Raw genomic sequence first — 15,206 nt, 5'->3', positions numbered from 1 at the left:
GCATTTCTCTTCTTTGTTAGAATGGGTTTGTCATTTACAGGACAGTCTGGGGAGCTTGCAACCAAAATGAAGGTTGTTGCTCATGAACGCTGCGATGCCTCCCTGACTGTTTTGAGGTTTCGGTAGTACAAAGGGAAAGGAAGAAAAAAAACAACGTGCAAACAAGGCATTATAAAAAAGAAGCGAGACCACCCCCAGCTTGCTATCTCAGACTTCACAGTGGTCTTTAAACTACAGTACAAAATTACAATTTATTAAAACAATGTGTTAAAGATTGTTGTATGTTAATTTCCTGTGATACTCTGGGATCAGCAAGCATATTTTATTGCTTCCTGTGGGTTTAATCCTACATCAGTCAGTGGGAATTTCATTGGAAGCGCGTGGTGTTGTGGCCACAGCGGTGCAAGCCCAGGCTGAAGAGCACATCTAGGGCTCCTTCACACACAGGCTGCCTGGGCTGCCGGGAGCAGCGCTGCGGGATGGAGACGGATGCTCTGGGGTGAGCAACTTAGACAACAATATGAGTTTAAATCAGCAGGCTTTATGTGGTCCAGCTCCTGTAAAATAGCGCTTCCAAACCTCTCATATTCCCCCAATAGCTGAGTTTGTTTGTGTTACAGTTTACCGTCATACCATTAGCTGAGGTGTTGCACCACAAAGCTTCAGCTTCTGGTTAAAACGCAGGGGTTGTGGCCACTGCAGGTTGGGCAGCTGGAGACATGTGGAGCTTTGAATCTCAAGTACCCAAGTGCTTTACTTTCTTTAGAGGAAGCTCGCGGTGCCAACAACTCTTCCAGCAGTTTGCAGCCTCCCTGAAGGGGTGGAGGCCACAGTTTCAGCCCCTGCCCTGTCTGCCAGAGGCCCATAGTGTTACTGACGTGCTGATGGCACCCGTGAGGAAGGTGGCATACGTAATAGCGGGCACAGGCAACAAGCTTTACCTGTAGGGTGATCCATTGTTATTCCCCAGGGTAACCCAAAATGGGCCTGACATAAAGGGAAAAGGGAAGAATGTGATACAGAATCATAGAACAGTTTGGATTGGAAGGGACCTTCAAAGGCCATCTAGTCCAACCCCCTGCCATGACCAGGGACATCTTCAACTAGATCAGGTTGCTCAGAGCCCCATCCAGCCTGGCCTGGAATGTCTCCAGGGATCGGGCATCTACCACCTCTCTGGGCAGTGGGCATATGGGAGGTGTATGTGCCATATCATGCCTTGCATGCCAACAAGCTTTCCAGGGTAGAAGCTGTCCTGGCTGCAGCAGCCAGATTCCTACAGCACACATCAGTTAAAAAACCTGCAGGGAGGTGTGGGTCCATCTTTCCCCTTCTCCTGCACATTCTGACAGGAGCTGAACACACTTGATTCTGTAATCCTTTCCCTTACCTCGCTGTATTTTTAGGATTTTGCTGAAGGTACAGTGGGGAGTTTAGATAGTGGGTTGTCACTTGCCTACTCTTTTGGTTTAGGTTGATTTTGCATTGGGCATTAGTGCTTCTTCAGGATGTTTATCTTTGGGTTTTGTACATTTTGTCTAAGTACATAAGACAGTTTTGAGTAAGGGCTACACAGGGAGAAAATGGTTATAATTTATGTTTTTCAGTCGCTTTTATTCCCACATCTATTTGGAGAAAAATTTCCCAAAGCTGAGGCTAAAATACATCTCTGCATCTTATTCTGTCCCTATTAATGCCAGAAAGTAGTAGCTATATCATGTCATCCTTCGTGCTGCTAATGGGACTTAATTTCACATTTGGAGGCCATCTGCTGAGAAAAAACCTCTAGAACCCTTCTTAATGCACAAATAAAAACTTGTCAGCCAAGGCAGCTTCATAAATCAGTTGTGAAGATATATTTTATCTAAACTTTGTTAGGCGGAGATTTTTCCTTTATGAAAGCCACTACATCAGTTCCAGCCCAAGTGACTCTGGACAGAATGAAGTAAGTTTTGGCAACCATCTATCCTTTTGGTGGAAATGCATTGTTTTACCTCTTTTGACTCTGTACCAATTAAATGAGTTTGACCTGAAGGGGCAGAATATATTTTGCAGGAGGAAGAAACCAAAGGAGTTTATTTCAACACGGAGATCTATCTTTTCACAGATTAACTGTGAAATTAAAGTAGTATCTTGCGTTCTTGTGTTCCACACCTTGCTCCCACTGACATTTCTTGTGTAACCTTGGACAAATGGCTTAAATGCTCTTAGATTTAATTCCCTACTAAAGAAAGTACTATCTCACTGACATAACCCATCACATTGTTCATTGTTCGATATATATATCTGCATCCAGGTTTGATAAAGAAGGATAGGGACCAAAGGAGAACAGGAAACTTCCCTAACTTGGCATCAGAGGCAAATCATAAGGCCCCAAACTAAGGTGTGTATGGGCATTTAGGAATCAGCTTATTGCTTGCTGGCAAAAAAGAAGAGCAAGTGTAAGATGAAGACACCCTTGCATCTCACCACAGAGAGTACGAAAATGATTAGCTGCCTTAATCTGTGACTATAGTTGTAAACCTGTGTAGCTGTGGCATTTGGACCATGTCTTCTGCCAAACGTTTGCCGACTGACTTAACGTCTGTGAAGAGCATGGACTAAGGTTTTACCTGTAGACCTCGTGCTTGCAGTTTTCAAGATGTTTGTTCACAGATTGTATATCAAAAATGTACTTGTATACAGAAAAACTTTAGTAAGACTGTGGCAAGTTTAGCTGCAGTATCAGAGTTGGCTAATTAAGCCACTTAAGCCACCCCCATTCACAGAAGCATGCTGATTCTAGCAAAGGGAAGCAATTAATCAGTTGCAAAGACAGATAGCCGTACATGAGCTAATAGGGTAGTGCTCTTGTGATTTGAAGCAGAGTAATACCTGGCCTGTGTTAGCAAAAGTCCTTTTGATTACTAAAATGTTCTATTTAAAGAAGAAATAGCATGATCTTTCACTGCACTAAATGGACTAGTTGCTTAAACAAATATGGTTACCTTTCCAACAAATCTTGTCTTGTTTATATCTTTAGGCAATTACGGCTACAACATTGCTGCTACTTAAATGAGTCATTACAAGTTGTGCAATTTATCGACAGAGACATTTTTAAAGTAACTGCTTATTACTAACAGAAAACTAACCACCTAAATCAGTTGAGTCCTCACTTTAATGGTGGCTCTGCAATGCAGCCATACTCTGAGCTAGGCAGTCAGCATCGAAGGAAGAGCAGACCTCACACGCATGCTGCAAATCCAGGCAAAGCCTCACAGGAGTGCAACTAAAACCCACCTACCAGACCTGTCCCTTGAGCTCTGAATTCAGCTGCAAAAGCAGCCAGCACTTGATGATTCAGGGGAATGCAGAACCTAACCGCTTTCTTGCCTTGCAATTACAACCTAGTTAATTGTGTACAACTGTGCAAAGGAAGAGAGTGAGGAAATTCCTTTCTTGACCCTTCCAGCAATTGACTTGTGCCCTGAAGCATGAGATTTGATTACTCATGTAACTTATTTTCCCAAGGCAGTTTCTTCTTGATAGCTCTTGTGTGACAATTTAAGAAAGTTTTGGACCAAGGCAGAAGAACACTCCACTGGTTGAACTTCAGCTTACATTATTTTATTACTATTTGATATACCTCTCTTCTGTGTGCTACATTAATATACATTTAGGTTTTAACTTGGATGACCAGCGTAACTACTGGGAGGGAGTCTTCCATGGGAATGGTACTGATGAATGCAGTCGTGCTCCAGGTTGCCTTTTTATTGTGCAGAGATTCTCAATGAGTCTTAATAATGAAGTTTCTTTCAGTACCTAGAATCCAGCCTGGTACACTGCCTCAAAATGTCTTTGAGGAAGTTACTGCTTGCTTTGAAGTTTCACTAGAAGTTCTGGTTGTGACCATTGTTATTCTTTTCAAGCTATAAACAATTGTGTAGTTTTATTCTGCAATGGCAAGCAACAGCTGTGTTTTTTCACTGAGGCAGTGGTTCAGAATGCTCTGGTGACACGCTGGAAAGCACTGAATCCTTACAACTTCTTTTGTTGCGACATGTTTGTTCAAAAAGAGTGCAAATTAATAATCCATTGGTGTACTGGTGACACCAGTTCAAGAAAGAGAGGCTCAGTCTCAAGCACAGCTGCTCAGATCTCTGTTGTTCCTCTTCTCATCAACCACTCTAATGCAACTACTTGTTGGACCTTTTTCAGAAGGGGAAGAAGTGCAGGGAAGGAAGAAGTTTCACCTGAATTGTTATCTGGTTTTCATGAATAACTGCGTCAGGCCACCAAAGAAGGTCACAAACTATAGACTGGGAACCCAAATGAATAGTTAAGGCAGGAAAGGGAAGAAACCAGACCAGTTTTGCCACCAAAGAAAAGACTGGGTGTAGCTACACCCAGCCATAAACAGGTAGCTTTATCTCAACTGACTTTGTCAGGTTGGCTATTGTCTCTCTTCCTGCAGGCAGCATAAAGCCTGAGCCGACTCCCAACAGTGGGCCTTGGCTCATTCGACAGAAATGCAGTCATGTCTGCACCTGATGGGGATAAAATATGCAAAGGTGAGGGACCAGGTAGTGCAGCGGTTGTGATTGCACGTGCCTGTTCAGAGGTGACCTCAGTCCTGAAGTGGCTGAAGAGATCTCTCCTTCCCTGTTACAGAAGCATGGCGCTGAAGTATTTTTTTTTACCATTTTCAATGCTCCCGATTAAACCATACTTTTTGCAAGCATTCCAACATTTGATTTCTACTTATACAAATTACCATGGAAACTAAACTTTTGCTTGCATACTTTGCTTGCATACTCAGCTGCTATGATATGTAGTACACTTGAGGTAGCCATGCAACTGCCATGAAAACAGTTAAAGCCAGTTAGGTGGACTGTTGAACCCATCTACGACTTGTAGCTCTCGTGCAAGTTTCCACCATCTTTTTCCTGACTTTCTTTAAAAGTAGTGTTGCTGGTTTTGTTCCAACAAGAGTTTTCAGCTCTTTAGTTTTTGGAGTTTCACTTGTTTGTCAATTTTTAAGTATTTTCTACTCATAAAATGTCCAAGACAGTATTTTTTTTTGTTTTTAATATTCAGACTCTTGTCTGTTAGACATTCCATCTTATCAAGTTATTTTAGGGCCCCAGCTATGGCTGGTTTTGAGCACCTCTTGTTATTTTAGAAATAAGCTTTATTCCTTATTTTTCTTTCCTTTGCTGTCAAGAAACAGATGACAGTCACTCAAATAAAATTTTCCCAGTGCACAAATATGAGGTACAGACATATTTCTCCCTGATCTAGCTTTGCTGTCACCTCACCTACTATGTAGAAACTAACTAAAGGAACATTTCAGCCAGCATATCGAAAGTCCTTCAGAGTAACAGTTTAACCACAAGTGCTAAGTTACTCCTTTCATACTATTAGGCATCATTTTCCCTAGGGAGGTTTTTGCAGATTATTACTTACAGTTTTCCCACTTAAAAGGAGTAGGAAGTTCACATGAGATGAAGAGAAGGCTGGCTGCTTTTGGCTCTGGCTGTGGCAGGGTTCAAAGTCAATCTCGCTTCTTCCAGCTGTGAGCATGTCCTTAACTCTGCATTTGTTACACCTATATGCCTTTATTTTTTTAACTGTGTGCAATCCTTCTTGCTTGTTCAGTGAACAAAACAGAAGAGCCAGGTTCAACATTAGTAGTAAATGAAGTAATCAAACATCTGTGGGGGCTTCACATAAGAAGAGTGCATCTAGATTCTGGCCTATTAAAGTAATTAGTCTCAAAAGCTTGTATTTTTATCTATTTATGTGTAAATTAGGACATGAGGCCTTTTTTTTTTTTTTAATATTCTCCGGTACCGTGACTGTTACTATACAGATTTCAGAATTTAATGAGTTATTACAAAGGTTTTATTGTGGTAAAGTAACGGTTTTAGCCAAATAAAATATCCCCGGGAATACACAAGGCAGGAACCTGATCTCAAGGAACCCCATTTCCCCGTGGTGGATGGGAAAAGTCAGTGATAGCGATAGTGGTTTACATCTGCGGAGGGTCGTGTGAGCTTTGAGTCCTCCGTTGGGACCACTGCACAGCAGGTACATGCTGCGATCCCCAAATTTCCTCTTTGGGAAACAAACGGGGAAAGGTAGAGCGACAAGGCCACACAGCAGGAAACACGATCACTATGCAGGATACTCTGGCTCGCTGCCCTGAGCACAGTCCTCCAGGCTGGCTCGAATCTTTCACCGCTGGCGTTTTCCTTACCAAGCTGACACTATACATGCACTTGGAAAGCGAAGGTTTGTTATGTACACCCTGGAATCCCAGCATCCACTGAACCCAACGGTGGGATGACACCTCCCCAGAGGCTCTATACACTTTTCATTTTCCTCGGGAACAGCTGGAAGCCTTGATGCCTTTGCCACTGCGCAGCCTCCTGAGCAGGGACCTCTGAAGGGGTCTGGATTGGTGCCCCCGGCCACTTGCCAAACACAGGGTAGGTGAAGCGTGCTGCTTGGGCAAATACACTTTGCCAAGCTGCTGTTGGTTTGTATGTTTGCTTTGGTTTGAAGACACTGCTAGCGAGGTCTGCCTGGGCTCACTAGCCCACTCTCCAGCTTGGGACAGCAAAATGCTGGTGGGTGCGGCTGCCACCTGTGTGCATCCCTTGCTGATGGGTGGGCCTGGATGGGGGGTCTCTTGGGGGCCGTGTCTGTGTATACACACACACATATACATACATATACACACATACATGCACCTGTGTATTTTTTTTCAGGTAAGACTAAATTGCAGGAAGGCTTCTAGCAGGTGGCAGCAAGTGGGGTGAGCAGCAGCATACCCAGGTAACTCAGCTGCCCTCCGGAGTCGGGAGGGCAGAGGGCTGCCCTCACTCAAACACGGCTCCCTGGAGATGAGGGGGAGGCAGAGGGCACAGGTAAACGCAACCCCAGCCCCAGGCAAGGAAAACCGTGCCCGCACCCTCCCAGAGCCGCCCTGTTTGCTCAGCTAATCTCACGGCAGGAAATTGCCTGGCGATTCACATTTATGGAGCGTGAAGCGACCGGGGCGGCCCCTCCGCCGGCTGTCCCCCGGAGCGGCCCCGGCAAGACCCCGCTACCTCCTCGGCCAAGCACCCACCCCGCACTTTAGGTCCCTCCGCGCCGGTTTCCCTCTTTTCCTCCGTCTACCTTCTACCCCCCACCCCCATTCCCGCTCCCCTTCGGCTGCCCCGCTCCCGCGACCCCGGCCTGAGGGGAGCGAACCATTCCGCCGGCGGGGGTGCCCCACGCCCCAGCCCCGCCGGGGGGCGGGCGCGCCCCTGCGTGGGGCGGTGCTGGCTGCTGCGCGGGGGGCGGCTCCCGGCAGCGGCGGGGGGAGGCGGGAGGCGACGCTCACAGCAGCAGCAGCGGCCGGGCGGGCAGCGGGATGCGCGGCGGGCAGCGGCGGCAGGAGGCAGCGGCGGCGGTGAGTGCGGGGCTGGGGGAAGCGCCGTCCTGCGGAGTGGCTGTAGCGCTCCCGGGCGGCGGCGGCTCCGCTCTCGGCTGCCCGCGGGGATGGGGAGAAGGTCCCTCCCGGGCACGCAGAGCCTGGGCTGACGCCGGCTCAGCTGGTCATAGCTGTCCCTGGTCTTTGGCTACTTTCAGTGGAGTTTGTGTCACCACAACCCCCCCCACCCCGCTCGCATTTCTGGTGGGTGACTGCGGCTGGGGTCCCCTCTTGCCGCCCGGCTCGGCGGAGACCCGGCAGCCAAAAGAGACGGAGCTCCCCCCGTGTCCCTTTCGGCGCCGGTCGCGTCTCCCTCTTTGTCCGGGTGTTTCTCCTCGGTGCTGGCGGGCGCTGCCCGCGTCCCCGCCGGCGAACAAAGCCGCTGCCCCGGCCGGCGGCGGGGGCGTCCGTGGGCTGAGGAGACAAGGAAGGAACCGCGGGGCTTGGCTTGGCTTGGTTTGGTTTTCCGTCGTCAATCATCTACCTGGTAGTGGGGAAGACGTAGGACAGGGCTCTTTGTCCGCGCTTCTTTGTTAGGCTGGTGGCTTTCAAAGCCTCCCGCGGCGGTGCGACGGCTGCTGTGCCCAGCGGAGATGGGTTTCTCCCAGGGCTGGGCTGGTGATGGATGCCGTTTCGGCAATGCTGGAGTTTAGCAACAAGAATCCGGCGTTACGTCTGATTGGCTTGCGGAAATCAAGGGGTTTGGGCTCGGTCTCCCCTGACAGATTTAGAGCTGGTAAGTCACCCCTCGTGTAGCCCTGTCAGCAGCCGGAGCCGGGGTGTGTTTTAGTGTCTCCCGGAGCCGCACGCTCGGTGGTAAGTTCAGCTTGGAGATGGGGGCCCTTTTGGAAGGCTACCTGCTGCCCACCAGCAAAAGGAGGAACGGGCTGGAAAGCAGCGGTCTCTTCTCCTCCCACCTCAAAGCTGCCTGAGGAATTTCCCCATGTGCAGAAATGTAAATAGACTGGCTGTGCTTACATAAAGGCTCGAGAGATGGGCTTTCTGCTCCTGCCACTGAGTGCTTGTGTGATCTTAAACACATGGCTTTTGTCACCAGTTCCTTTTCCCCAAAATGCTCATCTTGTCAACGTGTCGTCACGTTCTGCGTGCCTTGACTCTGCACGTGCCCGAATCCTCCGTGTCTGCATCTGCAGGGCAGCTGAGTGGACGTGTTGCCAGTCAGAACATGGTGAATATTTCATCTCTGTGCTGCACATTCACTCTGTGTCAGGGGAAGAGGGGAAACAAGAAAGAGGCAATTTTGCAAGTTCTCACATCTGGTGGACTTCTCAATTGTTTTCTTTCTCTGTATTCTCATAGATGTGATCCCCAATATAAGATATTAACATGGGAAAAGAAGAGAGATGGGAGGAGGTAAGGCATGGTAGTACCAAATGCAACTGTGAAGGAGGAGGATGGGCTTGGTTTCCGACAGCAGAAGGAAGCGATGTAGGAGAGAAAGGAGATTAAATTATCGGAACATGGAAGAAGGCCTCCCTTTGCTGTCAAGGGGAGGGGTAGGCTCAACTAAGAGAGAGAGTAACAGAGGAGTTACTTTTAGGGTGGTCAGATAATAACACCTTATAATTTCCAGAGCCAATAGTATATTGTTTTGGTTGGTTTACACAGTTCCTTTTCCACACTAGAAATTTATTTCCCTTCCATTTTGACGAACTGACTAAAATGACTCTTTTGTGTGTTCATGTTTTTACTGATGGAATGAAAGTCTGCAACCAGGACAGGAAGAGTAGTAATTTTTTCCATTTTTTCCATATCAGTTGCTGTCTGTGCTTATCAGATACACTTAGCAACTAGCTCCTTGAAACTATGCAAAGATACCAGTTGACCATTGTTTGGAAGGAGCAAAGTCCATCATGAAAAATGTGGAGTATTTTGTCCTTTAGATAGGAAGCAGAGGATGGGTGAAGTAAAGACTGGAGGTACACATTGAGGCTGGAGTTGGATCAGAAGGGCTAAAGGGTTTTGGATGGGAAAATCTTGTCTATCTTTTCCACTTGAAGATTCAGAGAAAAGACGAAATAATGGAAGTGGGTGGGGGAAAGTGCTGGTGTGATTGTTTATGAAGGAATTAGTGCTGTGTTCACTACACGTGGTGTGTATTCTCTCAATTTTTATTTGTTAAAACAAACAGTTAATTCTGAGGTGTAGTAACTGCCAGTATAGCAAACACTGCTTCTCTTTGAGTTAACTAAACAGGTATAAGACGATACCCTGTTTGGGGTGTTCAGAGCAGATGCTGTTAATTTAGGTTGCGTTGGACTGGTGGAACACATCCAAGGTGCCATGGAGATCCAGGAGGAGTTTTCCCCCATAGAAAGTCCTCCAGAGACTGCAATATGGGAATGAACTCTATAAATGTGACCTGGTGTGTTTTTTCGTACTTGAATCTCATGCAGGTGGGGTCAGTTTTTAAGTGAAGCACTTTATTTAACCGCCTTAATTAAATTAAATGGTGCAACTGCAGGTATTGTACCTGTGTTTTTTGCTTGAGGGAGCGCAGTCCTGAGACTTGCTGATAAACGCTGCCCTGCATTTGTGCAGGCAGGCCCATGGCTTGGTAGCACAACAGCCACAGTGGATGCCACTGGAGCTGTCGCTGTCATGATGTGGTTTGCCAAGCAAGTGTGATGAGAAGCATTTAGTCTGAGGGCATGCTCACTGCCCTGAGAGCGCTGGAAAATGAAGAAGCATTACAGAGCTGGAGGGGACATTTGGAAATATGGGGCAAGCATCTCTGGAAGGAGACAAATTGTGGAGAAATGGATGAATGAAATAAGAGAGACAGAAACTGTCAGAATAAGTGGGCACTGGAGGGAACTGATTAAGGAAAGGAAGTGACAGGCACAAAGTGGCGGTGAAAGAAATCAGCACAGAGGAAAGCAGATCATGGGCAGAGGTTGCCTGAGAGAGTGAGAAAATGCAACAGACAGGAAAAAAGTGGTAAGGACATCCAAGAAGGCCAAAAAAAGAAAAAGAGAGTAGATTATGTTTAAAGCTGTTCTGATTAGTTTTTCTAGCTGATTAGATTTTCTTGGACTTACCTACCTACTGTGTATAGCAAGCTCTCATTTAATTTGTTAGGGGCATCCTAGAGGCAAGTTTATCCTGTCAGTTAGGATGTGAAAGGAGAAACTTTTCTTTAGGGCCTCTCTGCTCCTGTGCAGTGTGAATTTGGATTCACAATAGTTTTTCACTCAACCCCCTTCCTGAAATTTTAAGTGAAGAAAGTCCCTTATTTCCTGGGCTTCAAGACTGATAATTAACTTAGAACTAACAAGATAGCTGGTGTAGAAATAAATGTACATAAATAATTTTGAGTTTTGTTAGGCTGCACAATGAGTTGTAAGCAATCACAATCCACCAGTGACCAGCAGAGCTTTCTGTTTGCCATGTCTGTGTGCAGTTTTTAAGTCTCAAGTTCCAAATCTTTTGAGCATGCTCAGATTTTCAGTATGAAAGAAGTTAATGAAATAGTGACAGAATAATACCTGGGAGTGCATCAATACTGGAGTGAGATGAATCAGTCCCTGGGTCAGATAACTGACTCTTAAGCTTAACTGCCAGAACGGTACCAAGACAGAAAAGATGAGTATGACTTGAGGTTGGATTGTCCTCTGCCAGCCCTGTTTTTCTGCATTAAGAAAGGAGTTCATTGTTTTAACAGAGATCTATTCTAACGCATTTCTGCCTGTTGGTGGATTCTGTTTGGGCAGAAAAGAATCAACTCTCCTTCTTGCCTCAACTGATTTCAGTGAACTAGTCCAGGCGCAACAGTGGTTTGTGTGACTGCAAAGTAAGGAGGAGGCTGTGATGTCTATTAAAATAAGGTGCTTTGAGTAAGTGGTCTAATTGTTTGCCCTCCAAATGCATAGGCACGATATCAGATTCAGTGAAATGTGTACTTTACTAGTTTCAATTTCAGGTAAGAGTAGCTATTATGGCACAGAAGTTATAAAGCTTCAACATTTCCACTGTCATTTTTATTTGGACACACTCAGTCTCTTATGCCAATGGTTTAAATCCCAATTTGTAGTCACCGAACTATAGTATTTACATGGTAATGAATGTTTTCATTTTTGATGTGCCCTTAAAATTGTCAGTTATCATTATGTGATTCAAGTGATTACGTGGTTTCTGTCTACTGGCAAGAGCAATTGATTTTACAGTGCCTACAACATCAGTTCTTATCAAGGAGAAAATCATGCTTATACAGCAGGACGCAATAATTAAAAATATTGTATTTGGGTGCAATTTGTGGAGTGGTTGGGGTAGATATTCCAGTAAAATAGATGTGGTTTATCGGGAGAATAAAGTTATTTAGGCTGTTTTCTGTTGTTGCATTGCCCTTTTTCTGTACCTTCTCTAATATCCAACACGATAATTTCTCAGAGGAAGAGATAAGCCACAAGAGTGACTTCCTCTGCCGCTCCCTTTTCCACATCGGAAACCTGCAGGATTGCGGGGGAGTGACTTAGTCAAATCTGATTCACAGATATTTGATATTTAATTTATTTAGTGTTGGCGAAGGTGCCATGCTGTGAGCTTTGGGAACTGAAACTCCCTGTGCCCGTAACCAGATCTTGCGCTCACTTGCCTCACGGGGACCAATGCGTTTCAGACCTGTATGGTGAAAAGCCAGGGACTGAGCCGATTTCAGGGCTGTGCTGGCAGGCAATTAGCTGTAGCTTGAGTCCTACTGTATTGTGCTGTGGAGGAGGAGGAGGAGGAGGAAATGAAGAAGGATGTTTAAGGCAACCTTTAGATAACAGCCTTGCTGAGTTGCCCAGTTTTTGGCAGAGATGGCCATGCTCTCTCTTCAGGATGTGTCCATTTGCTATTTTACGGGTGCAGAATTTCCACCAAATCATGTGGGTGCCTTTCTATGATTATATTGTTTTGGTTTGACACTAGGCTTTCAGGGGCTGGGGAAAGATGGATTTGCACCTGAGTGTTTTTAGAGATAAACTACAGATCTTGGTGAGTTTTACTCTCCCCTCAGTTTGAGCCTATTAGAACTTTTGTTTGTAAACAAAGTAAGTCAGGGGAAATAAACAGGCTTGATTTAATCAGGACAAGTACATTGCCCTCAGATTATGCCTGAAAAAGGTAAATCAGCTTTGTAATGGAGCAGTCCATTTAACACCTAGGTGTGCTATACTGTGGAAAAGTTACATCTCCAGGCACCGAAGGCATCAGCACTCATTCACCAAATTTTGTTCAGGGTGGAAAAATTTAGGGGGCTTTCTTGTTTCCAAAACAGCCTGGGTTTTATTGTAAAAGCTGAAACGAGTCCTTATCGTTTGGAAACCTTCTGGTTTCAGAACAAATGAAGCTCTAATGATGTTGTGCGGACAGTGGCAATGATGAGTTTTTGTCTTTGCCCTCTGTCACGTGAGGTTTCATCTCTGTTCTGTCGGTGTATTATGCTGCTGTAGGAGTTCACAAAGAGGTATCAGAGACAGGAGATGCTGGGAACCACTGGTGATGTTTTGCGAGAAACTGAAAATGAAGAAACAGTAAAGTACAGAAAAGCCTTAAAGGAGAGATGGCCAAATTTGAGGGCTTTGTTTAAAATGGACTGTTTATTTTCAGTCAGAGGAGCACTTTAGCAGTGCCTGAGGCATTGCAGCTGACTCAGTTGGTAATATAAGGGCAAAGTGGGTGCCACAGCAGACCCTGCCAAAGAGAGGTGGCATCACCCTGGGCAGCAGTAAAGAAAGGGGAGAGAAACCATAAGGTGAGAAAACATCACCCTAAATGTATGGACTAAGCATTGGGTAGAACTGTACCTGTGGTTTGGTTGGGCTGCGTGCCCGTGCCCCTATGCTGAGGGAAATAAGTTTTTACTGTTAAGCCACCCTGTGTTATAATATCTCAGAACTGGAATCCTTTGTTTGACTCGCCGCCTGTTCGAGTCGTGAATCACTGTTTCTTCTGGTTGTCAGTGAAACAAAACTTAATTTGGCCTGGGCACTGTAGAGATGAAACATGATTGGTAATGCTGTATACATTCACTTCAGATGACTTTATAAATCCCAGATGAAATCATTTTGCTTCATTCCAGACAAGGCAGAGCGCCGCATGTGCTCTGTAACGAGAGTCAGGCTTGCTGGTTGTTGGATGAGGCCCTGCATAACCCTCATCTGAAAGGACATGGTTTCATATGAGCAGATAAACTGTTGATTTTGAGCTGTTCATTTACTTAGTTCATGAATTCATCAATTGTTGATTGTTTATGCTCTCAACAGAGTTTTAGAAAGTTCTTCGCCCAAAAAATCCAATTATTGCTAGGTGACGACTTCTCTGATCTCTCATCCTTTAAGAAGAGAGATGTGTAATGAATTCTCAGACTTGAACCGAAACCATATAAATATTTAACCAATATTTAACCTTAAAAATACATTCTTCATTTTGCCTGTTAGCGAGCCCAGGTATTCACCAAACTGAAGATAGAATTTTCAATTACTTAGAAACCCTTCCCTCTCAGCTATTCTCTTTACTGTTTGTCACATTGATTAAGAGGTAACCATCATCTTATGAGATAGAGAGGATGGGATTTTTTTGTGATCTTACTAATGACTTTGACCATAAAGCAGCAATACTAGAGATGCAGGAAATGTAATTATATCTTTTCTTTTAAATCAACACTTTATTCTGTCTTTTAATTCCAAGTTGTCCATATTGTAGTTTTCTGTTTGATGATATGATTACACTTTTGTTACAGAACAGCGTGAGATGTTGAAAGTCACTAGTTTTCTGTGTCAACTTGAACATGTCCTGAAAAGTTAAATTCTTGGTTCTTTTCTGGGGAGCTCTGGGCTTGAAGTACAGTATTTTTAACAGCGATTACACAAGCAGTGTGCCAAGATGGCAACATAGAGGCGGTTTTAACAGGATTTCTGTCCCAGTCCTTCACGTTTTGTAGGCAGGCAAAAAGCAGAGAGCTGGTTCAACAAGTGGGTGAACCGCTGTTAGCTCTTGCTGGGTCAACTGCCTGTCAGACCCAGCCCTACCAGGGGGTCTGCAGGCAGCCCCCCCAGCCCCACTCCTGGCAAGGAGAGTGCCTGGGATGCTACACAGGTTTTGAGTTTGGAGGATGCGAAGCATCTACCACCTCTCTGGGCAACCTGTCCCAGTGTCTCACCACCCTCATTGTAAAAAATTACTTCCTTATATCTAGCCTGAATATCCCCTCTTTTAGTTTAAAACCATTAGCTCTTGTCCTATTGCAACAGGCCCTGCTAAAAAGTGTATCCCCATCTTTCTTATAAGTGTTCTTTTAAGTACTGAAAGGCCACAATAAGGTCTCCCTGGAGCCTTCTCTTCTCCAGGCTGAACAACCCCAACTGTCTCAGCCTGTCCTCACAGCAGAGCTGTTCCAGCCCTCTGATCATTTTGTGGCTTCCTCTGGCCCCTCTCCAGCAGGTCCATGTCTCTCCTGTGCTGCAGGCTCCAGAGCTGGACACAGGACTCCAGGTGGGGTCTCACCAAAGCAGAACAGAAGGGCAGAATCACCTCCCTTCACCTGCTGGCCACGCTCCTTTTGATGCCGCCCAAGATACAATTGGTCTTCTGGGCTGCAAGTGCACATTGCTGGCTCATGTCCAATCTTTCACCCACCAGTACCCTCAAGTCCTTCTCAGTAGGGCTGCTCTCAAACCCTTCATCCTCCAGCCTGTACTGATACCAGGAATTGCCCTGACCCAGGTGCAGGACCTTGCAC

Source organism: Nesoenas mayeri (genome assembly GCF_963082525.1).
Source record: "Nesoenas mayeri genome assembly, chromosome: 1".
In the NCBI taxonomy this organism is placed as follows: Eukaryota; Metazoa; Chordata; class Aves; order Columbiformes; family Columbidae; genus Nesoenas; species Nesoenas mayeri.
This window is presented reverse-complemented; position numbering follows the sequence as displayed.